The 26,994-nt window shown below is 40.4% G+C and overlaps 1 protein-coding gene and 1 long non-coding RNA gene across 6 annotated transcripts in view; one reads left to right on the top strand and one right to left on the bottom strand.

The window, feature by feature from the left end:
• Positions 1-26,994, bottom strand: part of TENM3 (teneurin transmembrane protein 3) — a 1,324,874-nt gene that overhangs the window by 949,361 nt on the left and 348,519 nt on the right. The gene's annotated exons all lie outside the window — the stretch shown is intronic.
• Positions 12,127-20,088, top strand: LOC309540448. 4 transcript variants are annotated; one of them, XR_014223296.1, is made up of 5 exons: positions 12,176-12,243; positions 13,416-13,690; positions 15,900-15,968; positions 16,565-16,676; positions 19,356-20,088. It is a non-coding gene; the product is annotated as an uncharacterized lncRNA (long non-coding RNA). The 4 variants fall into 4 exon arrangements; XR_014223297.1 differs by having other exon boundaries at positions 16,474-16,676; XR_014223294.1 differs by lacking the exon at positions 15,900-15,968 and having other exon boundaries at positions 12,127-12,243; positions 13,590-13,690.

The raw sequence follows: 26,994 nt of genomic DNA, 5'->3' as shown, positions 1-26,994 counted from the left end.
CTTAAAATTAGAAATTGCCAAAGCACTTTCATTTTGTGTTTGAGTTCTTCTCCAGCTCATATTTCAAGCTGATCCAGAGAATTCTTTCCCCTCAGCCAGGGCTTTTTTGCAGCTGGAACTCAGTTCCGACACCTCTCAGGTGGATGCCATCGTCCATTATAAGAGAACAAGGGAGGCATTCATGGTGAGTTCTGGCACCTGCCCAGCACTGCTCTCACCTATACTGAGCAACACCTTCCCCTCTTTACATTCCTTCTTGTTTTTGCTTTTAGCTCTGACACTGGGGAAAAAGTAAGCACAGCAGTATCTCCCACCCCTTTGCCTTCCGTTGGTGCCTGGTGCTGTCACAAAAGCAGGATGGATGCTAAGGGTAGGAAGGAGAAAAATCTCAATCCCTATCCACTGGAGCCATAGTTCCTAGGTAAACTTGTTAACAGATGGTTGAAGAAAGTGGTTGGAGGCCAGTGAGTGGGTTGCAGAGTTTTAGCTTGATGGGAGGCAGGCAGGAGTACAATTCAATGCTTAAGGATAGGATCAGAGAAGGATTGGTCTATGCCCTTGACTAGATGCACTACAGAGTCTGATTTAATTCAGATTGTCTCTGAATAGTCTAAGCAATTTCCCAGTTGGGAGAAAACTAGATTGATATGAACTAATTCAAGGAAAACTAGGGAAGGAGCAGTATTCACCTATCACTAGCCAGAACTCATGCATCTTTCAATCTACCAGATGTTCTGCCCCAATTTAGTTACAAATTAAAAAGTGCTTGTTTGTAACTTCTGAAGCTACCCAAAGCAAACAGGCTAAAACTCTGCCATGGGAAAGTTGCATCAGCATTTGTGTCATGTATCCTGCACCAGTGTTCCAAACTCATGCACACTGAGTTGCCTAGCTGCAACTAACAATAATAATTATGCTTTTATTCTGAAGTATTTAAGTCCTTGTCCAGGAGGTTGGTTCTCAGAGTGGTAATAAACAACAACAACAAATTTCTTATACCCCACCCATCTGACTGGTTTATCCCAGCCACTCTGGGTGGCTTCCAACAAAATATAAAGGAACAAAACAAAGTTCTTATACAGGAACACCATACTAATCTAACTGAAACACATTAAAACCAGTGTAAAACAACTTGAAATGGAAGGATGAATTCAAATGTAGGAGGCAGCTGGGAGTGGTGTTGAAGGGTCATGGCGGAGTTATGGGAACAAACTCTGAAAGCATCTACAGAATAACCAAATCTCTACAAAATTTAAACAAAGGATAAACTGCAGCAGATATAAACTGGCTGGGTACACCAGAGAAGATAGAAGGTCCTGTGCTACTAAAGGCAGAGTTGCCTGCCATTCTAAGGTATATCAATGGAGGGAGGGATTCCCATCTCTGTATATCGCAGATGGGAAAACCAGGCTGGTGCAGCGGCTTGCTCATAACATCCAATGAGCTCAAATATGAGGTGAAATTTGAACTAGGATTTCATGGCTTACAGCTCACAATGCTAGCAACTACCCCTTACAACTTCTCTCAATAGAGGCCAAACTTAAAGAATAATATTTTTCAGTAGATTTTTCAAGGTTAACTTCTTTCCAACCTAATTATCAAACCATAATGGAAAACTCAAGTAGTGTTCAAAGTGTATGTCCTTGGATCTTCTTTGAGATTGCAACAAAATCCGGTTTTTAAGTAGCTATTGAAATGCTCTTTTCTGCAATTATGACTCCACTACAATGCTTAAGTAATAAAAGTGAATCTATGCTTAAGTCAAGGACTTTATTCTCAATTTCTTTGTGAGTAAGTGGAGTAGGGAATTCTTTGGTGTTTTGCAAGGAGGCCTCTAGCATGCTGCTTGTGGTACTTCACTGAAATAAATAATAATAATAAAAACAATGGTGCCCATCATTGAGAAATACATAGTGAGTAAGTACTTGAAGTACTTGAAGCACTTATTTTCCTGCACAGCAAAAATATCATCCTTTTACATGTTGCAAACTAATCAATATAGTAGAAGTGGAACTGTAATGTCAGAGCCATACAAATGAAGTGTCAGATGCATGTTCTTACAATAATAATTCAAAAGCTGACATTGAAAGGGAAAGAATGAAGTAACCATTAGTGTTATGTGTATATCTGCCACCCACATCTTTTGCTAGTCCCTCTGGAATTCTTTTAACTTCACTCAACATTTCTTCACTCATTCTTCCAAGCAAAAAGTTCAACATTTGACTTCATTTCACTCAAAGTGAAATTCTATTGAAAATGTAGTCCCACTGCACAGGCAACTTCTTCACTAATCCACAAATCCTAATGTGAATATGAAAAGCAGGTGACAGTCTTGGCACAGCTTCATTACAATTTTCTGTGGGTTCAAAATAGGAGACTTCCCCTATAGTTTTGTTAATCTTGGTGTAGCTCTTTCTCCATTCCCCCAAATTCCTTAGATGTTTCACTGAGGTGGCAACCTTCAAGATTAACTCCAAAGTTCACCTTAGCTAAAATTTGATGGCCACTCTGATAACAACAAACTGACGATTTCCTGTTGGAATACATTTGGACCTTCCAGTACAGCAGCGTTCACACTCTCACAAACCACACAATCTGAAAAGAATAGAATGACGCTCCCATCAGGCCTAACCAGCATGGCCAACAGACAGAGATGATGGGTGTTTCTGGATAGTTCAGTCTTAGACAGTTAGCTCTCTTCTATTACAAATAGGAATGCAAACTGCCAAGCTTCCAGTGCCACTAGTGCCTAAACAATTGGCCTTGGCATCTAGTTTCCTAAAGAGGGCAGAAAGTAGTCCGTAACCCCCCCCCCCCGTTGGACCGGTCACTTTTTCCTATTTAGTTAGTTCCTAGTTGAAGCCAGCAGCCACTCACTGGGGGAGGAGCAGGGCTTCCATTTAAATTTCTGTAACTCCCAGGTACGTTTCAACCCAGAAACCTTACAATCAAGTATGGTTTGGAAGAAAGGACAATAGGGAGATAAGGAGAACAGAAATTCTCTTCTCTTCCTGGCAGTTGTGTTTTCTTTCTTCCAAGCTGACTTTTAAGTTTTGCGCGCGCGCGCACACACACACACACACACACACACTACACCCTGGTCATAATCGTTAGCTATTGCCCTTTGGTAAGCGTGTAGAGTAATCATGTGCTAATCACAAAATTCACTATTAGTAGATGATATTTTGTGATATAATTAATGTACTGAGAGGACATTACCGTATTTTTCGCCTCATAAGACGCACCGGCCCATAGGACGCACCAAGTTTTTTTGGGGGGAAATAAAGGGGGAAAAATTATTTTCCCCCCAGGTGTGCTGCGCTAATCCCGAAGCTTGGGGCGTGCAGAGCTCAGCGCGCCCCAAGCTTCTGGGTGCCGGCAAGCAGCCCGCTAGCCCTGGGAGAGTCGCGCGGCTCTCCCAGGGCTAGCGGATCGCTGCACTACACCAGAAGCTTGGGGCGTGCGGAGCTCAGCGCGCCCCAAGCTTCTGGGTGCCGGCAAGCAGTCCGCTAGCCCTGGGAGAGCCGCGCGGCTCTCCCAGGGCTAGCGGATCGCTGTGCTACACCAGAAGCTTGGGGCGTGCGGAGCTCAGCGCGCCCCAAGCTTCTGGGTGCCGGCAAGCAGTCCGCTAGCCCTGGGAGAGCCGCGCGGCTCTCCCAGGGCTAGCGGATCGCTGCGCTACACCAGAAGCTTGGGGCGTGCGGAGCTCAGCGCGCCCCAAGCTTCTGGGTGCCGGCAAGCAGTCCGCTAGCCCTGGGAGAGCCGCGCGACTCTCCCAGGGCTAGCGGATCGCTGCGCTAATCCCGAAGCTTGGGGCGTGCGGAGCTCAGCACGCCCCAAGCTTCTGGGTGCAGGCAAGCTCTCCGCTAGCCCTGGGAGAGCTGGGTCTCCCACAGCTAGCGGATAGCTTCCTGAAGCCTGGAGAGCGAGAGGGGTCGGTGTGTACCGACCCCGCTCGCTCTCCAGGCTTCAGCGAAAGCCTGCATTCGCCCCATAAGACGCACACACATTTCCCCTTCATTTTTGGAGGGGAAAAAGTGCGTCTTATAGGGCGAAAAATACGGTAATCTGTGGTAATCTGCCATCTTCAATTTCCTAAAACCAGTATTATTCCATTGGTCTGGGCAATTATTCGAAACTTTTCTTTAAAAGTTACTTTTCAGCAGGTAGAAAGAATGGCAGATGGGTGCCAACGTTCCATTCATAGGCATAAACTGCAACACACTCTACCTCTGTCTCAAGAAAGTGTATGGATTACTAGTGTATTAATGTCATAATGTTATTCCATACTCAGTCTATCTTGACTATATATGTCAGAGACATACTTCACAACACTTAACACTTTAACACATAAAAGTATTAACTCATACATGGTACCTTTGCTGCTCCAGCTTTTCAGATGAGAAAATCCCTAGTCCAATTACATTACAAAAGGGAGCTATTTAACTCACTGAATTTCCCTAATGACTCTCGGGAGCAATGATCATATGGCTCTCGAAAATACACCAAGTTCTCCTGGTAATTTCAGTTGCATTAATATCCACTCTCACATGCTGTCCTGAGCTCTTGTGTGGTCCTGCTGTGGGCAATTAAAAAGTTGCCATGTTCTACCCCAGAGATCCGTGCTTTTTAGTGGTAATAATGAAATGTATTTATTTACACAATAATCTTTGGCATGTATTTTTAAGTCTAAGCATAAAATAATTTCCAGACAACTCAGCTGTCATTTGCTTCATTTTATATATAAAGAAAATGTTTTGAGAAAAACACATACTAAGTGATTACCCAATATGAAAACAATTAACTAGCAGATTAAAGACAAAATCTGTGTATTTATTAGGCTGAAATTCAAAGATCTTCCTCTTGTGGTAGCTGACTACTGCTCGTGGAAGAGCCATTTCCCACAATTAAACAGCCTGTGTTTGAATTCTGCACAAAATAAAGCCTTTTACAGATATTTTGCTTAGCCTACATAAACTAAGGTTACCATATTTTTTTCAATGAATCCGGGGACACTTTATATAAATTTTGTGTGTGTGTGTGTGTGTGTAAAGTTATTTTAAAAAATTAAGAAGTAATATCTTCTCTTCTGTGGTCATCTCTGTTGCTTGGCCTTCCTCTGGGTCCCAGCCTGCTTTCTTGGAGCACTAGCCATGTTTCCACTCCCTTCCTCTCCCACCTTGCACTGCGATCCCTTACAGACTTACTCAGGAGTAAGCGTTAGCAGAAACCCCTTCCATCTGCTGCTGCCCTGCCCACCTGTGGGTGTCTCAATCAATCAATCAATTTCTTTATTCGACCGATAGTCTCCTGCACGGGCGTCAGCCGAGTTTGAGAATATGACTGTGGGATAATCACAGAATCACAGCTTTGGAAAGGACCTCTGAGGGGCATCTAGGCCAACTCCCTGCAATGGAGGTACGTCAAAAAGAGCAGCCACAATTTAAAAGAGCATAAGGCTTCTCTGCTCCATTTACAGCTATTGTGACACACACAATACCCCCCAAGCCCCATCCCACCAATCTCTCCCTTTTTATTAAAGGGAAGGGAAGGGGAGGGAGGCAAGCAAGAAGAGGTAGCCTCTTTTAATTTATTTAAAGGTTCATTTTAATTTTTTTAAGGTTCATTTTTTAATAAGAAGGGAACAGGAAAGCTCTTTAGGGGGAACCAACATAAACACCCCCAAAATAAACATAAAACATTCCTCCCCTTTTATTTTTTGTTAGTGGGGGTGGGTGCAAGGGAATAAAAATGTAGCAGCAGCACATAATGATGTATAGGGTTGGGGAACCAAATGTGTGAAAAGACAAAGGGAGAATTTGGAAGAGTTTATGGGTACGGAGGAAAAAATGGGGAGACAGACAATAACACAGAGAGAAGGGAGGGAAGGAAGGCAGTCCAATACAGCTCACAAACATGCAGAATGGAGTAAATGAGGCAAGACAATTTCCCCACCACCACCCTTAACTTTGAAGCAACAGCCTCTGTCTGGGAGAGCGAAGAGAAGGCTCAAGGCAGCATCCTGCTTTCTGCCAGCTTGGTAGCTCAGCTCACAAGCCAGCAGAATACAGCAAAGGGGGCTTTAAAGGCATGAAAAAAGTGATCCTTCTTCCTCATGAGCAAACAGGAGAGACAGGGTAGCTTGCAGAGATGTCATGCAGGGAGGCTTCTTCCCTACACCTCAGCTCTGCTGGTCCAAAGAGCAGCCTTGCCTTTCCGGCTCAAGCAAGCAAGCAGGAGGAGCAGAGCTGACAGAGAGGGAAGTTTCTTTTTGCATGTCAGCTGATAGGTGAGAGAGTTGCAGCAAAGCCCAGCTGCACCTCTCTGGAGCTGTAGTGGATGCTTGCTTCGGGCTCTGGGGAGGGTCTGGAAGTGCCCAGGCATATGATTAATCCAGGGACATTACTTTAAATGCAGGGACATTCCGGAGATAGATTTTGTCTGGGGATAGATTGGTAAATCCGGGGGCTGTCCCCGGGAACCGGGGACATCTGGTAACCATAACATAAACTAATGCAGATACAAAGTGGTGGCAAAGGAGATGGTGAATCAGGTATAGACTTCAGGGCTGATGGTAGAGAGCCAGGCTACCTACACAGGAGTGCAAGAATGGAGTGTAGAAGCAAATGTAAGCACTTGCTAACATTGAGTGCTGGCTGACAGCCACAAAGCAGAGTCTCTTCTAAATCACTGCTGAAGCAACGTCTTCCTGGGGGTGGGGTGAGAATGAAACCCAGCAAAGCCAAATTCTGCTAATTAATAAATACTAAGTCAGGACTGCATCCTCTGGTGCTATGAAATGATTTTTCAAACATCCACCATATGCTTAACTCTTTTCTGACTGACTGACTGAAAAGTATTCTCATTGATTTAAGATCCAGGCTATGGCAACTTCCTTTAAAAGTCATATCCTATGTGCATAGTCAGAGAGGGGAAATCTTTCCTCTAACTTCCACAGCACAGGCATACACTCAGGAGGTCACTTGTGTCAGAACCACAGGAGGTAGCACTTTGAGGCAGGGACAGATATGAGGTGGTATAAGCTTAGAATCTTTAAGCATTTATACTGCCTGACCTGCTGACCTGGTGCTATGCATAGACTATTCCTGCCTGGGGCAGGAGTAATCTGCCCTGGGGGTTAGGTCTGGATCTACTGTCAGATGTCAGATGTGCTTCTCTGACAGTATTATTTTGCATCCATTTCAGGACAAATAGTAATAGAATTTAAATTATTCTCTCTAAGAAGTAAGTGGTATGTATTTAATCATTTCATTTTGCAGAATTGTACCCTAAAAGCCATTAACATCCAAATGAATATGATAAACACAATATGAATTTGTACAGGATCACCTATTACTTACTGTAAACCATTAAGCCGGAGTGAGGTTTTGTGGACAAGCTATAAACAATTGATATAATACTATATAGCAAAGCAGCCACAGAAATTACCACCAGTTTCAATCACTTGTAATATTAATAACTTTAACTAGTACTAAACCACCACACAACTTTTTCTTTTTCTTTTTAAAGTGATGCATGGGTTCTACGTGACACTCATTTTCATGCTCTCATCATATAATTTAAAGTGTATGTTTAAATTACATATTAAAGAGATATTAATGGCACAACAATTAACTCATATGTTGAAAATGAGTTAAATGAAATGAATTTCTAAGCAATGGTCAACTATTTAAAACAGGAAGTGCCAGAATAGGGCAGAGAAAATGATAAGCTTAATTTACATTTGTGTGTTTGTGTGCATAATTTTTTCCAACTTATTTCAAAGGAATAGGAACTGTAGCCTCCTGGCAATCACTAATGTATTGTTTGTATTCTGAGTTGAGATTATCCACTAGGGTGCTACACTGAAGTTGCCTATGCTATTTTGACACGGCAACCAGATGCTCCAATTTTGCTTGACTGACTTTAAGCTGAGCCAGAATGCCTTAAAGCAACACTGAAAGGGGAAGGCTTCCATGAACAATTAACGCACTCTGGTGTCAAAAGAAGTGTTTCAAACACCTAGTACTGGTACTGAAATGACCTTTTGTCAAGAGGTGGCCTTTTGCTGACACTCTGCAAGTTATGATTTAATGCAAGAGACAGGTAGCTTGAATCAGACAAGAGTTAATTCTATTTCATAAGTACTAAGTGCAATATAGGAGTGCCACTAACATGCAACATAAACCAAACGAAAAGTATATATTTCTGCTGAACGTAAATCCAGAATATATATTGACTTGCTCATTTAATTGGTCTGAGTGTATAAAACTGACAATAGTACAGTGAGAAATAGTGTCTCGATACAGCAACTTCTGCTATGTGGTATCGGGCTCTGGGGTTCATTACTTATCTGAGTTCTGTCTGAACAAATTAATTAATAGGTTAATTCTGTTTGTTTTCTCAAACTTTTGTTCACAAGGGAAATTGTTTTATTGTTTTAGCTGCTCCCTACTGGGCTGTTTGGTAAAGTTTTAATACATCTATTTTTGTATTATTTTAATGTTATTTATATGTAAGCCATCTTGAACATTAATTGATGCAAAGGCAAGGGATAAATCTTTTAAAACAAATAGTATCCATCCATGTGCAGCTGGGCTGTGAGTTTCCTCAAGGAATTCAGTGCTACAAATTGTACAGGACACTCGTCCCTAAAAAATTAAGTTAGTACTTAATATGATATACATTAGGTGGTCTAGCTGACTGCAATAACAACATATTTGTTTTTGCAAAGTGTAACTGTATGCATGCATTCCTTTCTTCAATAAGACAGGCAATTAAAGATAGCCAAAAAGAAAAGTGTTATGCAAGGCAATTGTGGGGGGAAAACATATTAAAGTGTGGGGAAAATGAGTAGAATTGATCTAGAGCAGGAAAAGTCTTATGGCAGATTTCTGCCATCATTTAATACAGGGGTGGGAACTGTGCCTGCCATATGTTTTGGGCTCCAAATCCCATTAACCCTTGCATGGGTGGGGTGCAGGGATGATGGGAACCAGAGTCCAGCAATATCCTGGTGCCTCTTGCCTGACTTAACGTTTTATCTTATTAACAAAATTATTAGGAATAATGATACATATCAATATAACATCATTTCATAATTACAAAGGGTTGTATCCAATGGCAGCTTTATCTTAGGAGAACAGGCTTCTGTTTGTTCAAACTGGAACACCCCCATAGGAAGCCATGGGTTCATCCTAGATTCAAGCATCACCAAAACGTCATCCTTTTCCTAGATTTGACAACATTGCAGTCTTTGTTTTCCCATTGTGCTGCACTTTGTTAGCTATTGCTTGAAAAGACAGAGAACCTCAGAGTACAATGACATCACATCATGTGCTTTGTATTACAGTGGTACCTCGGGTTACATACGCTTCAGGTTACAGACTCCGCTAACCCAGAAATAGTACCTCGGGTTAAGAACTTTGCTTCAGGATGAGAACAGAAATCATACTCTGGCGGCGCGGCGGCAGCGGAAGGCCCCATTAACTAAAATGGTGCTTCAGGTTAAGAACAGTTTCAGGTTAAGAATGGACCTTTGGAACAAATTAAGTACTTAACCTGAGGTACCACTGTATTAAAAGAAATGTTACTGAGCACCAGATAAGCATTAGGCTGAGCTGTAGTTTTCTGCAGCTTCCATGCGTTCTCTATAACATCTGTTTCCAGTCAAAGTAAACAGTATTGTCCTGTAATCCTAAACATGTTTACTCATAAGTGACTCTCATTTATTTCAATGGGAGTTACTTCCCTGTAAGCTTATGCTTGCATCTTCAAATAATAAACAGTGTTATGACATTGTTGTCAGGCTGAATAATATTCATTTCGGCTACCTATAGAACCAGCTTGCATAAAAATCTATTTGGAATAAGTATTTTGAAAATGTCTCCAAGACAGATTCAGACACATAAAAACCAGCAATCCATTTCAGAATAGAGCTCAGATGTGAAATGTTATACTTTTCTGACTTATTTAACATAACCAGTTTCCACTTGAAACATGAAATATACTCTTGTGTATTTGTGTGTGTTCAGAATAGGATTATATTTTCCTAATATTATTCTTCTTCATATACATTTGCACTCTGCCACAAAACCACTTTACTGTGACTCTCTAATTCTAAAGACTCTGAAGTAGGAACGGATAAAAGAGTCCTAATCCAATCTGTGTTCCCTGCACATGAGTAGATCATCAAGTCCAACCCTGGTTCATGTGGATTTTTTAAAAGGAAATATTCTTAAAAGTCTGCATGCTTTTAACAAATTTAAATTGTTTTTAGAGAACTTATGAGGGTTTCCCTGGTTATTTATTTATTTTTTAAAAACTGTTATCAATCCAGGACATATGTCCAATATATATGTCACTGTTGTTTCAGAGTAAAAGCAATATATAATTGATCTCTCCACCTCACCACAATGGTATTGAAGAATGTAATTAATTATGGAGAATTCCACCACAGGCCACAGTGAGACAAATAATGCAGTTTTTGTTGGAAGCTGAACTGCAGCAGAATGAAAACAGCAATGCATATGAACAACACAGGTCGGAATAGAAATGATGTCTTCTTACATCCCTACCTGGATGATGGTATGGAGAAAATGATGGCATGTACCTTTGGGGGGGGGGATCCATATATTTTTCCATACAGGCTAGTAATGGTTGTATCTCAAAGTAGCTGAAAATGCCTTCCTTTAAAAAACAAATAAACAGAGAAGTTCTCAGGCCACCTTGTACTAATGTAAATTGGAACAAACCATGCTTTGGAACAGTGCATATACATGCAATCTAATCCACTTGTCTGTGCTTTGATCAGAGCATGAGCTGCCAGATGTAGATTGGGGAGGGGGTTCACTCCAAATTGTGGATTGAACCAAAATTCTTCCCCATTCCTATTCTGAAGAGGTATGCCACAAATCTAGACACTGGCTAATGTTTTGTCACCAATTTCTTTAATTAAAAATATTTTTGTTTATGCCCTTAATAAAATGATACAGCACTGTTGTAACTCAGTGTGGTGTAAGATCATATTGATGCCTAAAAGGGTGGATTAATTTATATAAAAGATCAAGAAAGTAAGTTGTTTCTGGGTTATTGGCCTCTTAATCTTGTATATTAATTCAGGTAATGTACCACTACCACTATCTTCTATTTAATTATTTTTATTTATGTACCATTAAGCCCAGTTTTCATTACTTTTATTGTGGAAAGGGGATAAGTCCATTGTATTGGCGCAGCATTGTCATCTCATTTGCAATCCTCAAAAGACCCCTTTTCTTCCTGGAGAAATCAAATGACATAATCTCGGGCACTCTTTAGAAACCTTCTTTTTTATTTCTTTAATTAGGAGTTTTCACTAGGACCTCCTCCTTGAACTCTTAGCATTTTAATACACTTCTGCCTCGCTAACCCGGCTGATGGTTTCAGAGTTTGTGCAGCACACATTCCTGATCTGCAAGAAAGCTGCTTTCTTCCGGGACTTTTCATATTCTGCCCTAATCCCTTGGTAATTACAAAGGCTCTCTCTGCAACAATAAGCAAGTCTGAGAGGAATTTCTGTTGCGGTGCTTCTCACAGAAAAACTCTGCTTGAGCATCCCAGTTAAATTTCCTTCCCAGGAGTCTCAGACTCAGAATACAAGCCTGCAGAATGCCAAAACAGAGGCACTCAAAGGTTAGCGTGGAAACCTGGGTTGTAACAAAACTTTGGTTAAACAGGAGTGAGAAAAGAAGGTCTCCTGACAAATAATTGTTCAGTCAGGACGGGGTTAAATTCCAATTCTAAAAGCTTTGCCACAAAGTTGACAGCGCTTCAAAACATTTATTTAATGGCCGGCAACCATTTACCTCAGGGCTCTTTTGTAACCTTTTCTATAATGGTTTATATATAATAGTGTTATTTGGCACATTTACCTCAGGAGTGGGAAAATATTTTCTGCTTGAAGGCCGCATCCCCTTCTGAGTAACCTTCCAAAGGTCACATGCCAGAGTAGTAGGTGGGGCCAAAAGCAAAAGTAGGTGGAGCAACAAATTTAAATTTTACCTCAGCACAGTAGGCTAGTTTCTATTCACACACTCTTCTTTATCCTCCATCTGGGCAGGCAAGAGGCATTACCAGAGTTCAAGGATACATTCCAGCCAACCAAAAACATTTGGGGAGTCCTTGATCTTGGGTGGGGGAGAGTAAAGAGAGACCGGCAGCTCTGTATTCTTCTCCTGCACCTGAGAGTCCTCACGCTTGCATGAAGTATGTGTGACCTGGTTAAGTGGATGGAGAGATTCTGCTTCAAAAAGCCCACAGACAAACAGCTATGTAATTTTTAAAAGAAGGCATCTGAAAGCAGCCCTGCTCAGGAAGTTTTTAGTGTATGATGTTGTGTTTTTGTTTTTTACTATTTTTTTGTTGGAAGCTGCCCAGACTGTCTGGGACAACCTAGTCAGATGGGTGGCATATAAATAATATATTATTGATTATTGATTATTATTACATGTTACACACACACACACATGTAAAACGCCTTCATTTCCTTCTTTCTAAATATAGATGATAGTATGTACCTTTCTTTGAAAGGAAGGGCAACAGAAGGTGTCATAATTATATTTTTATGGGTATTTCAGGAGTGAGCAATTGTTTCCCCCCTCAGGGTCTACATTCCTTTGTAAACAAGCTGGCAGTGGGCTAGGAATGCTCAGGAAATTTGATTTCTGTGAATGTAAGGGGACCTGATCCACAATGACTAGTTCTAACATGCAAATAAACATGTGATTATCCTTCAGATTTCTCACTTCTCTAAATTTAGCAAAATAGCTTTTGGCTAAAAAATATACAAAATACCCGAAACAATGTATGATAAAAAACATTTCAGATGTATTCGGTAACGGAATACGGCTGTATATATAAAAATAAATTAAAAAATTGTCCAGTAGCACCCTAGAGACCAACTAATTTTGTTCTTGGTATAAGCGTTTGTGTGCATGCCAGAGGTATCTGAAGAAGTGTGCATGCACACGAAAGCTTATACCAAGAACAAACTTATTTGGTCTCTAGGGTGCTACTGGACAATTTTTTAATTTTTTTATATATTTCAACTGTGTCAGACCAACATGGCTACCTACCTGAATCTACAATACGGCTGGAACTTTTTAAAAAATAAAATGCTGGTACATGTGATAACAGGACAGTATGGATTTAGGGATGAGCATATGAGAAATTGACATGGACCAGCATGATCTGTCCTCCCTGCCCTAAATATTACTACCCAGTCAGCATTACTCTTAAGAATCTGGGTGCTTTCTAAGACTTTTCTTTCTCTGCTCAGGCAAGAAGTGATGGCCCCCTAAATTCCAGAAAAGGGGAAGGCTTGAAAGCCAGGATTAGATGCATGTTCTCAAATGGCTGTTCTCTCTCTTCTTGGGCAGGCTTCTGAAAGACCAAGAAGTTGGTCACAGACATCTCTCTCCACTCCAGCCACCACACTCAGTGGCTTCTGTCTGAAAAATGGCATTCTTCGGAAAGAAAAAGAAAAAAGGTGCAGTGTGGGGCTTAGAGTGACAAAACTGTTCATAGCTCATCTCTTTCTATCTATCCACCAGCAGGGAATGTGTTACGCTTGGAGGGGAGCAGAGGTCACATTCAGGAAGACTGTGAGCTGCACAGTGGATTGTCCACCTCTGGTTTCGCCTTCCAATACCAGGTAAAATATAAAACACAAATCAGTAACACAGACTTACCTTCCCTATTTCCTAAAATGATTTCTTGTGATTTTTGTATATTTGGCGTAGAAAAGAAATCACGTAATTGACTCGGACCTGGCTCTTCTCCCTATGTTAATCCCCTTTGGCTGCCTATCTGCAAGGCTAAGTCTCAAAGCATGAAAATCTGAGTTTTTATATTATCTCTAAACTCAAAACCTCTTATTTTATTTTTAATGTTTTCCCATTTGGGGGAATTGATTATCTTTCACCCTCTAGCCGCAAAGAACATTCTAAGGAGTGAAATGATTTTAGAGAGAGTTATGTTACTAGGCATGGCCTACTAAATAGGTAACCATTTCCTCCCAATTATATTGTATGCTTGAATTCAACCAATTCTGCCCTACACAATCTGATCAATTTTTAATCTTGGAATTCAAGCAGCCTAAGAACATAGTTCTTCGGCATCTGTGGCCTTGTTGGTGAGAGGGGAAAGGTCAAGCTTATTTAATTGTATACAGTTGTGTTAAGAACTGTGAAATAACCACAAACAGAGAGATACAAACACACACATGATTGCTTCCAACCAATGCAACTAATTGTGGATACATAGGATTCAGGTTAAAACAGCGTACAAATTGTCAAATCACTTCATTTCTCTTATAGTGACTAGGCTGCTTCTTCTAATTTGCTGTGCTCTTGTGAAGCAGGAATCTGAAACCTTAGGGGAGGAAAGAAAACATACAAATGCTATTACAGTACACATTTCTAAGCAGCAGGAAGTCTGTAGTAAGTGTCAGATTGATCAGGATTTTACTCTCCATATAAACAACTGCTATCAAGTGTACCATGGGAAAAGGTCAGGCATTCATCTATGCTATAATATTTTTACCAATTTAGACTTAGACAAGACTTGATGGGGAATAAATTATTGAAAACTTTAAACTTGAACCACAAGTAGCTTTAAAAGCAGTACAGCCTTCTACTTTTACATCCTTTCCAAGGAACTTGGATTTGCCAATGTACATAAAAATATGATAGGCAAGCTTGAGAAAGATCCGCCGACATTCTGGAAGAAGTGTATTGGCAGCATATATACATTATAAACCTCAATATGCAAAAGTACATATGCATATAAAACCACATGTAAGGAAGGAAGTGTGGATACTTAATTGCTATGAATAATGTGTAGCTGTTCAGCTTAATAAACTACAGGTTTGTAGAGGCGGGCAAGACCAGAGCTCATTTTGCCCTACCTGTTATTCAGAAGTGTGAACATTCACTTATCAGTCCCCCGAATATGAGCTTGTTGAGTTTACATTACAAAGCAATACAAGCAAAATGTAGCTTTATTGCAGAAAGGCCATTGCAGACCAGTTACACAGTGTAGGTAAAGGTTTACAATAATATAATAGAAGGTGAGTAGTAGCACATGTAATGGAGCATAGAACAAATGGTTAAGGTGCTGTAAACGTGGAGAGTTCAGAAATGCAGGATTTCACTTCCAATAAGAAACTGCCATCTAATGTGGTTATGTTGTTATTAAATTGCCCTATTGTATGGCACACTCTTAGCATTGTAATTAAGCATAGAGTGGTAAACGACATTGATACATCTTAAGAACACTCCAAAGGAGCATGATGCATTAAATCCTTTATAATCCACATGCATTAAGGTCCCAGGATATCATTTACACCAACTTGTTTAAACACTTAGAAAAATAAATGCACACAAATTGCACACGTTTCAACAATTACTGTGAAATAAGAGGCTTCTATGCATTACTGATAGTAACACTTGCCTTTCCAAAACAATATCTGTCACTCAAAGTACCTGGAGGTTTACTCAATATTTATATGTTTAAATTCCTCAGTCATTATGATTTAAGGAAGAATGATAAGCCATAAACGGCAGCAGGCAACTTGTTTTAAAAATAATTGTATCCACTCAGAATGAATGAATCTGGGGATCAGTGATGTCAAAAAGGCACTTCCACTTGCCACCATAAAAGGTTACAGCTGAATGCCACATTATCTGCATTGCTTTTACACCATCACTTTAAAGTAGGAATGGGGAATCTGTGACCCTCCAGATTTTGCTAGACCCCCAACTCTCATCATCCCTGAGCACTGACCACACTGGCTGGGGCTGATGAGAGTTGGTGTCCAAGAATATATGGATGACCATAGGTTCCTTTCCCCTTCTTTACAGAATACAAGAGTGCTATATCCTAGGACATTGCAACCTAAAATTCAACACTGCAAAATTATCAAAGTAGAGGTAAGTGGATCCAGGGATAAACACTGAAAAAAATATGCGATTGTTTTAGACAAATTTATTTAAGCTTGGTCACAGGCTTAACTGCAGTGGGGCATAGGACAAGAACTAGGGGGTTGGGAGCGAACAAGGTAGCTATTGAGAAGGGATTTGAAGTAAGGAAGCTTGTAATTCATGTTGATACAGAATTCTTAGCGTAGAGAAGAAATCAAAGGATATGTGTTATCAACATATGGTTAATTTTCTAATATTTTTGACTACGACTTTATCAACCGAGTGGTTGTTTATAGATATGTTTTTATCTATCCATGTTGGGGCTATCTAGATCTGAATTTCCTGTACCAAGCAGAGAGTTAGACTAGATCCCTTCAAACTCATTTTACACCTGCCCACTATATCTCTTTCATTTCCTTCCACTGTCACTTCTTCCCTGTGCTGGCTGAAGAAAGTGGCTTATATATCCATGTGCTTCAGATGGAAGTAAAAGAGCCCCTTCCTTTATCACCAGGCTGTGGGCACTTTGCTAGCTTCTACCAGCTGGAAGAATATGATTATTGCAGTGGACCAACTGAATCTGATGCTCCTGAACTTGCCTGCAGAATGATTCACTTCTCCAGAAGTCCCCTCCAAGTTTTGGACTACTACTTCTTTCAGCTTCCACTGGCATGGTCAATAAGCAAGGATAATTGGAGCTGCAGTACAACATAGCTGGCAAGTATATGCTTGGGGAACACCTTCTTAGTAACTAAAGAGAATATATACAGACACAGCATAAACATGGGGTACTTAGCATTGCTAAAGCAAAGACTATACCCCAACAACAAGCTTGATGCAGCACTCGCCAATAGTATGAATATGCAAAGGATTCTACACATTTACAATTTCTAGTCTGCTAAGTAACATGAATTCAGCCAAACAAATATTAAATAGAAAGGTTATGAGAATAATAGAGGTCTTTGCCTAAGGCACATTTCTAACTCACATTAATATGAATGAAAGTTAACCATGGGCCAGAAGAGAAAGAATACATTGCTGTGTGTGTATGGAGTCTCTGAATATTTCATTTAAATATATATTTTTTAAAAAACGTCTAGTTTATCAGAACAAAGACTTCAGATTCTGTTTTAGAATTACTGAGGCGCAAGATAGGACCAGGAAAGTTCACCCGGCCATGTATATTTTACTGCAAACATGTCATTTTAGACATCTTTCAAAGCTGTATGTGAATATGAAAAGCAATCCTACTGAGGTATTCTTTGCAACTCCTCATTGACATATTCATGCAATGTAAAATCAATCAAAAACTGAGGAAGCATTTTATGGAAGTGGGGTGGGGGTGGGGAGATGGCTCCAAAAAAGCCATCTCCAGGATTTAAAGTGTATAAAATATCAGTGGAAGCTGGCTTTTCTCTCTTTAAAATCTCAGCTTTAGATGAAAATTGAAACAAATATTGATTTTTTTTATTACAAAATCCTTAACTATTAATGGAACATTTCCCATGCCATGCTGATGGATCCAAATTAGTGTACCAATTCTTCATAATCAAAATAACATAAAATACACAATGACTTTTTCTTTTGTGCTGCTAGGAAAAGGTTAAATCTAAACTGGATAAGGTCTGAGTCAAAATGTGGAACAGTACAAATCTGCCAAAAATCTAATGTCATATTTCTAGAAATGTAATATTTTGCCTTCTTGCATGTAAGAGTTTGCATGCCAGCTTTGCACTTTAGCCAGGATTATAATATTAACATAATGTGAGTTCTGGGGTGCAAAATATTTTGTCATAGAATTGTAGAGTTGGGAGGGACCATGAGGATAACCTAATCCAACCCCCTGCAGTTCAGGAATTTTTTGCCCAACATGGGAAATTGTCACTTCTCCATAATGAGGAGTCTTAATTCTAACTTCGTGTCAAACAAACTTTTTTCCTTCCACATACACAGCAGCAGTGGGAGACCTTTTTTGTGGTGCAATTACATGCAACTAGGAAAGTGTGTGTGAATACTGGTAGTCTGTTGGCAGAGTTGATTGCGCCAGTCATTCCAATCTGATTATCACTCTACCTCCCAGAACAGTTTTGGTTGGTTTGGAAAGACACACATGATCAGCCCTGCCCACATAGCTAGAATATTTGTATACACTTCGTTGTTTGATTATATTTTCTTCATGATTGACTATTATGAAAGCTTGCCTTGAGGTTGCTTTTGGGAATCAAAAGCAAGATAAATGGTTTTATAAAACAAAACAAACATGTTCCTGGAGGTGAAGTGAAAGAGTGCTTATGTGGAAAGTCTGTGAATCTGGGATATAAGATTGTGTGGAAAGTCTGTGAATCTGGGATATAAGATTGTGTTAAGGAAAGTAATTTTAAAAGAATTATGTATACTTTGAACATTGTTTGCAATTGTTGTTTTAAAGACTGCCTATTTTAAACTAATAAGTAACCAGCATGTTTTAAATTTCCACAATACAGTCAATATTTTATAGTACAGTCATGGCAACAGGAGTTAACTATCTGCTTGGTTGCATAATGTTTCATATAAGCATTTAAAAGTATGTGTTCATAAATAATCTAAGGAGGCATACTATGAATTTGATTTTTTTTTTTGCCTTTTCTTTCTGTCTAGGTATAGTACACTGTAAACCCCAGTGTAACAAACTTTATAGCTTACCATATCAAAGTTTATCAAAGTTTACTTTCTTTATCATTTACTACTGTATTGGATCTAGCAATATTTTGGCAGCCTAAAATTACACTAGTCTGACCTTGACATTAGTATTCAACAGCACTGATGGAAGAATGACAGCTTCTCCATCCTAGTGGGTGATTTTGCAAGCTTTTACCTTCATGACTATGGAGTTTCTGTCAAACGTGCTTCCAGCTGAATGATCACATTCTTTTGAATTATGAAGTGGCTGCAAACTGTGCTAATTAGGTCCATATTGATGTCACTCATAAGGATTAAACAGCCTTAATAGCCTTAAAGTTATATAAATATGTCTAATCTTAATACACCATTATCTCTTGCTTGTATTTCATTTAGGAACACAATTAAATAGCTCAGAAAATGTATGCTCAGAGGTTTAAATTTGATTTTTTTTTAAAAGGCTATTGAAGGAGAGATACTTTTAAAAAAAACAACTTGCATAAGTAACAAATAACAGTATTATTAACATTGAGAATTATTAATAATAGTTTAAATAGAATAAAGGCCAATGTATCTAATCAGCTACCATATATGATATTGTCTGGCATGTTTGTGGGGTTTAATTTTTTTGATGTAGAAGTTTGGGGTGTGTGGTGCATGTATTGGCGGGGAAATATTTCCATGTATTCTTTCATGCCTTGGTTTCCTCTGTTTGATCCCTAAAAACCATTCATGAAGGCAAGTGGGCAGAAGAGGACCTTCCATCACCTCCTCTCCACTACAGCTCCTTTGGCTCCTGAAAAACCGTACCTGAGAGTTGAAGGAACCCACAGAAGGTGCCTAACAGATTTTGGGCAATTCACCCCTTCCCACAAGCTTCCCCTTACAACAACCCACCGTGTTCAAGATGGTCCCCTGATCCTCAGGAGAAGCTTTTTGACGGCACAGGGATTTCAGATGGGAGGAAAGGTGAGAAAGTCTTGTCTCACTTCAATGAGCATTGCTTAGGGTCCAACTGCTTCTCTGCCACTGCACTGACACCATTTTTCACAGCATGATCCCAGAGAATTTAAATAAGATGCATCATCAAAATCCAATAAAAGATAGGCTAACACTTTCTATCTTTCTCAATAGATGTTGGCTAAACCTCAGAAGTTTAAAACTGGAATGTATCAAAAATATGTATTATTGCTCATTCTATGACCCATTCAAATTGTGTCCAGGGCAAAGGGACCATATGTTATGCTTTGAAGCCAAGAGGAATTGAGTGTTTCAGAACATTTTTGTGTAAGTAAGGAGCATGCAAATATCACACGGTTTGTTCAACATACCCAGATCCAAAACATTTTTGTCAGCCAACCACTAGATAGCTTTCTATAGGATTCTTCCTACAAAGGTATTTGCTTTAAATGTATTATATATTGTGTTTGCTGCTGGATAGGATCCTATATTAAAGTGTTGCCACAAATAATTTAGCACAGTTGGTAGTTCATAGCTGAAAATGATAACAATATATACTATACTTTTCACTGTAAAGAGAAACCAAGGCAAATATTATCCCAACCAATGTTTGTCACCCAGACACAGGAAGCAGGGCAAGACAGCAGTCACAAGGTTTAAAGGTTAGAGTATGCTCTATTTAGAACAAAGGGGTGTCTACTCAATCCTGATCAGCTGGCTACTCTAGGCATTTAAAGCTACCAGTGCTCTAGTGACTCCATCTGAAATAGTAATGAATGATGAAATGGTCACACCTCTCCTACAGTGATTCTAAGACAGCCTTGCTGGTAAGAACATCATGCCGCAATTTTGGTAAAGATAAATAAACCTTTTACCATGAATGTATTTAATGGCAAACTGCTTGGTCAAAGTCATAAAATCAATTTATTATGTAAAATCATGAGATAAAGATCACTATTCCATCTCTAAACCACGTATATCAGCATAGCCCAGAGGATTCTAAGTTTGGTATGTTTTGGTTTTACTTTCTCCTTTAGGAGATACTTAGCTGCATTTTAGTGTGCACATTATTCCAAAAGGCAGCATAATGGAATAATTAATCATTTCCTCAGACAAATGTGATCAAATTCTACTCCCACCCACCCAATGCTACTAGGGCCTTGTGTTCTTAATACAAATAAAATTGATATGTAAAAGAGGCACAGTGTAAACAGAAACAGCCACTTGCTTCTCTTCCTTACAATCTTTCTCACACAAGAAACTTTAAATCCAGTTTCACTTGAAATTTAGGGATATGTGAAATCCCTTCCAACAACTCTATAGCTGAGTTTAAGGTTCGGTTTTCTGCCCCAAATCTAACTGCCCTGAGCATGAAGCCATACTGGGATGAGTAGTGACAGAGCGATCATTAATAAAGTCTTAATAAAAGGTCAAAGATGTCAGAAGCCCAACAGTTACCTAGAAACTGAGATGGTGGCTACAGTGTAACTGACAGAGGATCTTGCCCTAGTTCCTGTCTCCGAGCTGATCCTGGTGATCACTGAAAGTGAGTGTGGCTGGAAACAGCCCACTGAAACAGATCTCATAGCACCCATAGCACACCCAACCAAAGTCAGGACCCTAATTGGTGATTTCTCCCAGCTCAAGAAACCAAATACCTCCCACATAACATCAGCAATCCAACAACAATTCAAGAGTTTGGAGGGAGACCATGAAGCATAGGAAAAGTGCCCGTCTTTAGATGACAGTTGGCTCTTAAGAAATTCCAGCCTCAGTTCACTCCCAACCCTTTTTGATTCTATGGTTCTGTTATTACTGTTTGTCAGATTGTTATCCTGCCCTTCCTTCCAAAGGAGCCCAGGACAGCGAATTAAAAATATCCAGAAAAAAGCATAGGACATGCAATCTAAACACAAAACTAAAATAATTCCATGGTTAAATCCTGTCATCAAAATGCCTGGTCAGAAGAAGGCATCTTACATTGACCCTGAAAGACTTTTGTGGATTGCCAAAGAAGGCTGGAACACAGTTAAAGCAAATAATAATAATAATAATAATAATAATAATAATAATAACCACCCTTCATCCGAAGATCACAGGGCAGTTTACACAACAAAAACACAAAAATATCTAGCACAGGAACAAACATAAACATCCCCCCCCCCATGTAAAAGGCCATAGATTCTTTAATCTAATGGGAGAAGAGGAATGTTTAGCTACCACACAACCTTTTCCAAGAGGGGAACCTGTATGTGCTCTTCAGTAATGGCTCCACCAGCCTAGCGCTCCCATCCCTTTCACCCCATTGCCATTGAAATCACAGGAGTGACAGCTGCCATGGCAACCCTACAGCCTTTGAAGTCCTTCTGCTCTCTCCTCAAGTTCTCCTGCTCTTTCTTCTGCACATGCTTTGCAGAAATCTCCCTACTCAGTTCCAAGTATCTTTAGTTAAAAGGATCTCAGATAGCAAGGCAGAGAAATGACTTAGTATGACACCTTGGAAAGACACAGCCAGGCAGTCAGAATAAACAGCACTGGTCAAGAAGGACCTGTGGTCTCAGCTGGTACAAGCCAGCTTTATATATTCACTACCTGCAGAGACAAAGAAAAAAGAGAGAACCGTGTCTGTCATGACTTGCTTGAGGACTTCCTGGACAACATTGAACATCTGGCATGCTACAGTTGGAAACAAAATGTTGCACTAGATTAACCTGCATATTTCAAAGAATAGGATTCTCAGAGCTAGAGAGCAGTGAAAAGGAACCTCTCTTAAATATCTCTACTATCCAATTTGATATGAAGAGGGGACTGTTGTAACTGTATTTCTCAGCTGTATAAATTGCAGGCAGAACCTTTAGTTATATCCAGAAGGCTGTAAGCAGCTTTTTCAGAGCCAGAACCTCTATAAAGGTAAAGGTAAAGGGACCCCTGACCATTAGGTCCAGTCGCAGACGACTCTATTAATTAACCACCCACATTAATAGCTGGGAGACATTGTAATCTAAGACTGGATAGTCTTCAGAATACCTATATGTAGTGGGCACTGTAACCTCAGCTCTTTAAAATCTAGGCATGCAATATAGGATTGCAAACCACTATAGGATTGCAAAAGATATCGAACATAGGACATATGAATCCTACTGCCCACACTCTGCCTCTATCAGGAAACAATAAACATAATTAATGCAGCAATATCTCATTTTCTAACATTTTCTTTAAGTAATTGGAAACAGCACCTTGTTAGTCCCCAGTGGTCCTATAGTTCTAAAGGTTAACTCTGTAAGATTCACTTCAATTAGCAAGATATTCCCTACATCACATCAGACTCTCTTTCAATTTCAATAATCAGACAGTCTGTTGAGTGTGCCAGCCCTGACCAAGCGTGGCTTTAATGTAAATTTAAATCACAACAAATGTGCAGTTACCAAAGATGGAGTTTTGTAGGCACAAGGTTTTTGAAAATAATGGAGTCTTTGTGCTAGAAACAGTTCAAGAGTGAGCAAATATGGTAAAGAAGAATTCAAGTGCAACCTGTGTTCATCTGTGGCACAAAAGGCTTGGGCATAGAGGCTTTGGGATTATAGCAGACCTGCCAAAGAAAGGTTTGGTGAGAAGAATGGAAATTAAACCTAGCAAAGTTGAACTGAATAGTGAAATATGTGGAAGTTGTTTGTTGATGAAGAGAACAAGACCTTCTATCCCCAAGCAAAGCCAGAAAAGTTCCACAGAGCCTTTGCAACCTATTCATACTGAAAAATGTGGTCCAATTCAACTGATGTCTCATGAGGAAAAACAACAAAATGTGAAAATGACTTTTCTGCTTGTATATGTTGATAACATGATTTTGGTTACTGCGAACAAAGATTGTATAAAAAAATTGAGATTTTTGAGAATTTACATGCTAGATTAAAATTGATTAATTCAAATTAGGCATATTGAGAAGGGGACTGTAAGAAAAACACTGGGGTCTAATTTGAATCTGTTTATAGTACAGTCAAACCTCTTCTTACGTCTGTCTCCGCTTGCGTCCATTTCACCCAATGTTCGCAGCAAACCCGGAAGTAACCGAAGGGTTTGCCGCCGGTCGTGCATGCGCAGAAGCAGCACTCACCACCTGCGCCTCTCCCAGCAACCCGTTTCAACCTCCGGAACGGATTATGGTTGCAGGTAGAGGTTTCAATGTAGTTTATAGGTGTATATAAACTATATATTGTAATATATTGTAATGGCACCACAGTCTCTGCTGTGCCTTGCTCCAAAGGAAACAGAAACTCGTGGGTAAGCCCTTGGATTCTCGCACTGGGTGGAGATGGGGTGTTGTGTAACACTATTTTAGATGCATGGGATGCATTCTAAACATATATCATATAACATCGAGGCCATACTAAATGTGTGAGGCAATCAGCTGTATTTTAAGCACATGTTTGCCCCTTTCACATAATGGCAGATGTATGCATGTATGTAATGTACTTGTTACACTAGAAAGGTGCAGGCAGAAATTGTCAAGTAACCTTCCAATCCTTTTCTGGTTTTATCTCACCCAGCCCAGCTCTCATATCCAAAATGAACTAGGCAGACCAAAGCGAAATACACTAATTTCAGCAAATCTCTATGACATAAATCTGAAGCTCTCTTTTTAATATATTTATATATAGAGGGTGGGAGTTAATTGTTTCTTTTGATTTCAGAATGAACACATCCCATGCATCTTGGGGAACTGTGGCATATGGTATGATTACTTTCCCCTGCAGAGTGACACCTTTTGTTTATATGGACATAAATACAATGTATAACCCTCTCATGTGGTGTTGCCACAGCTAAACAGAAGACAGGCACAGGGAAGCTCACCAAAGCTTTCTTCCTGGCAGGGGTGTGGGAAGGGGTGTGTGGTGGGTGCGGCTACCCCGGGTGTCACCAGTGAGGGGGGTGACAAAATGATAAAAATATGAGGTCGTTTTTTAAAAAAGAAATGGGCTCATGAAACTTTTTAGTTCAGCTGCCCTACAGCTGCCCTACAGCTGAGGGGGAGGTTGTGGAGAGGCTCCACGCAGTGTCCCTGCCTTGGCTCGCCCCCAGTGGTGGAGCTTCATGCTCCTGCACAAGGGGGCGGAGAGCAGGTGGGGGCAGGGCTGGCTTATGTGCCGGGGGAGTGGCGCACGTGCTGGGGGCGTGGCACGCCGCTCTCCCCGCATCCCTCTTCTTCTGCCAGTGCTTGCCCCGCCCCCATAGGTGGCTCTTCTTTCTCTGGCTTCATCCCCCTTCATTCTACCCTCTTGCCTGCCTACCATCTTCGCGTTGCTTCCATCTCCCCCCTAGTTGTCCTCCTACCTTTGCTCTTGGATTTCTCCCCACTCCCTTCGCTGCTCCCCACCCCCACATCTCTTTGATCTTCTCTCCCCTAGCCCATCCCTCTGCGGCATGCCCCGTCTGCTTTGCTGGAGGAAAGAAGTTGGAGGGCCGCTGCACCGTCCAGTCAATTGCAGCAAGGGCTGCGTGCGGTTCTCTGCCTTCTGCCTTCTGCGTCCTCCTCCTTCTCCTAGCCTTAGGCTCCCTGCAACCTCAGCAGCAGCAGCGAGAGCAGCCGCTGTGGGGGCGTGACCAGGCAGGAGGGGCTGCGAAGGGGCGGATCTCCCAGCAGCACCACTTAATGAAGTGGAGCCCCAGCCGATGTGCGTACCACACTGGGCACCAAAGCAGCTAGCTTCCCGGAATTACCTATAGCACTTTGGCTACTTCCCAGGCTGTGTGGCAATACAGGAAATGGGACAACTGACATCATGGCTCATTCAACACCAACATACCCTCTTCTGGAAACCTGAGCAATGGTGAGTGGAATGGAACACAAGATTTCTGGTGTCACTAAGTGGTGCAGGAAAAAGCCATGATAAAAGGCTCTTATCCGTTAACGGGTTTGCTGTGAAAAGTTTACTGGTTATGGGATGGAACATGTTGTTATACTTTTTTAAAAAAAGTTAATATATTTCAAATTACCTGTCTCATTCTACTTTGGAGGGCCCTCATAAGCATAAATGTCTGTGCTGCAAAGTGAGATGAGTAGTGATTAAGACTAAGTGGATCTTGTTAATTCAGCAACACTTTAGAATAATTGAACATGAATAAAATGGTAACATTAAAATGAACTTCTGGAGGAAGTACATACAAATCCACATTAGCTGCATATTAAGTTCATCATGGCTAACATTATTACAATTAAAACAAAGATGATAAAATAATGACTGGCTACTTATAATTGCGTTGTTACTATTTCTAATCTTGCCACTAAGTAGTAAAATGTTGGTTTTTTTTAAAGAGAGAGAGAATGGGAAGACAACTGTTGGAACTTTCCTTCATCAGGAGTCAAATTCTCATGAACCTGCTTGATTATCAAGGTCTTAATTAGAGGCACTGCTCAGAGTGTTTCCATTCTCTGAGGTAAGATTAATGGCAGACAAAGAAGAAAATGAACTTTCTGGTTGGGTTGTCTTGCGACTCTTCTGTCTCCTCAATTTGCCAAGGAGAGTTAGCTGAAGACAATGAGTAGTGTTTCCAACTCCTTGATCAGATTTTTGGCCTTTCTTATTTACTTGAAGCTGTTTTAAAACTGTTTTAAATGATGTTACATTTGTTTTGTCCCTTCTGGAATTCTAGAGTATGAGTGTTTCATCAGGAAAGGACCGTGTGCCCTGGGTCTCGACAAAGCTAATTTCTTTAAATGAGGGAAATTAGCAATAAGCCAACTTCCCTTACCAATCCTAAATGGGCTTGGCATAGTGATTTAATTGTGGGATCATTTGATCAATATTTGACTTTTTGCAGTTTTACCTTGAAGTTGATTTTGTCTCTAGGAAGATGACTGGGTACAGATTCCCTCCTGCCTAGACTCTGCTGCAAATATTTGCAACAGTATTCATGCAAGCAGAACCAAGAGAAAGTCCACATGGTTTTGGGTGGGACCAGCAGGATATAATAGTTCTCTTAGTTTTGTTTATGCGTACAACACTGTCTAGATCTTAACAGAGACACTTCAAGAGCCTATTGCCACAACCACCAGCATGTTTAGGAACGGAAAGGCAGTGAAGGTTCATGGTAGAGGAACATTTGCAGCTACTGCAAGTTGGAATAGATTTGAGAAGCAACTATTAAATTACATTTCCAAACTGTGAAAGTTGAGATTTGCCTCCTGCAGAATCACAGCCATGGATCATAAGCAATGTAAGAAAGGAGGCACTCCCTACATTAATACTGAGTGCAAAGCCAAAACAGACTCTCATCCTTGTCAGCAGACAGACCACAAAAGTATATACTAGCTGAAGCTTTAAAGATGATGTCTCCAAGGACAGCCCCACTTGGAGTGCATTGCATTAGTCTATTAGCAATGCATGGGTGATGGCAGAAACTCATGCATCCATATTAATCT

This window comes from Podarcis vaucheri (assembly GCF_965113315.1).
Source record: "Podarcis vaucheri genome assembly, chromosome: 9".
Lineage (NCBI taxonomy): Eukaryota > Metazoa > Chordata > Lepidosauria > Squamata > Lacertidae > Podarcis > Podarcis vaucheri.
The sequence above is the reverse complement of the archived record's forward strand: the minus strand, read 5'-3'. Positions and strand labels throughout refer to the sequence as shown.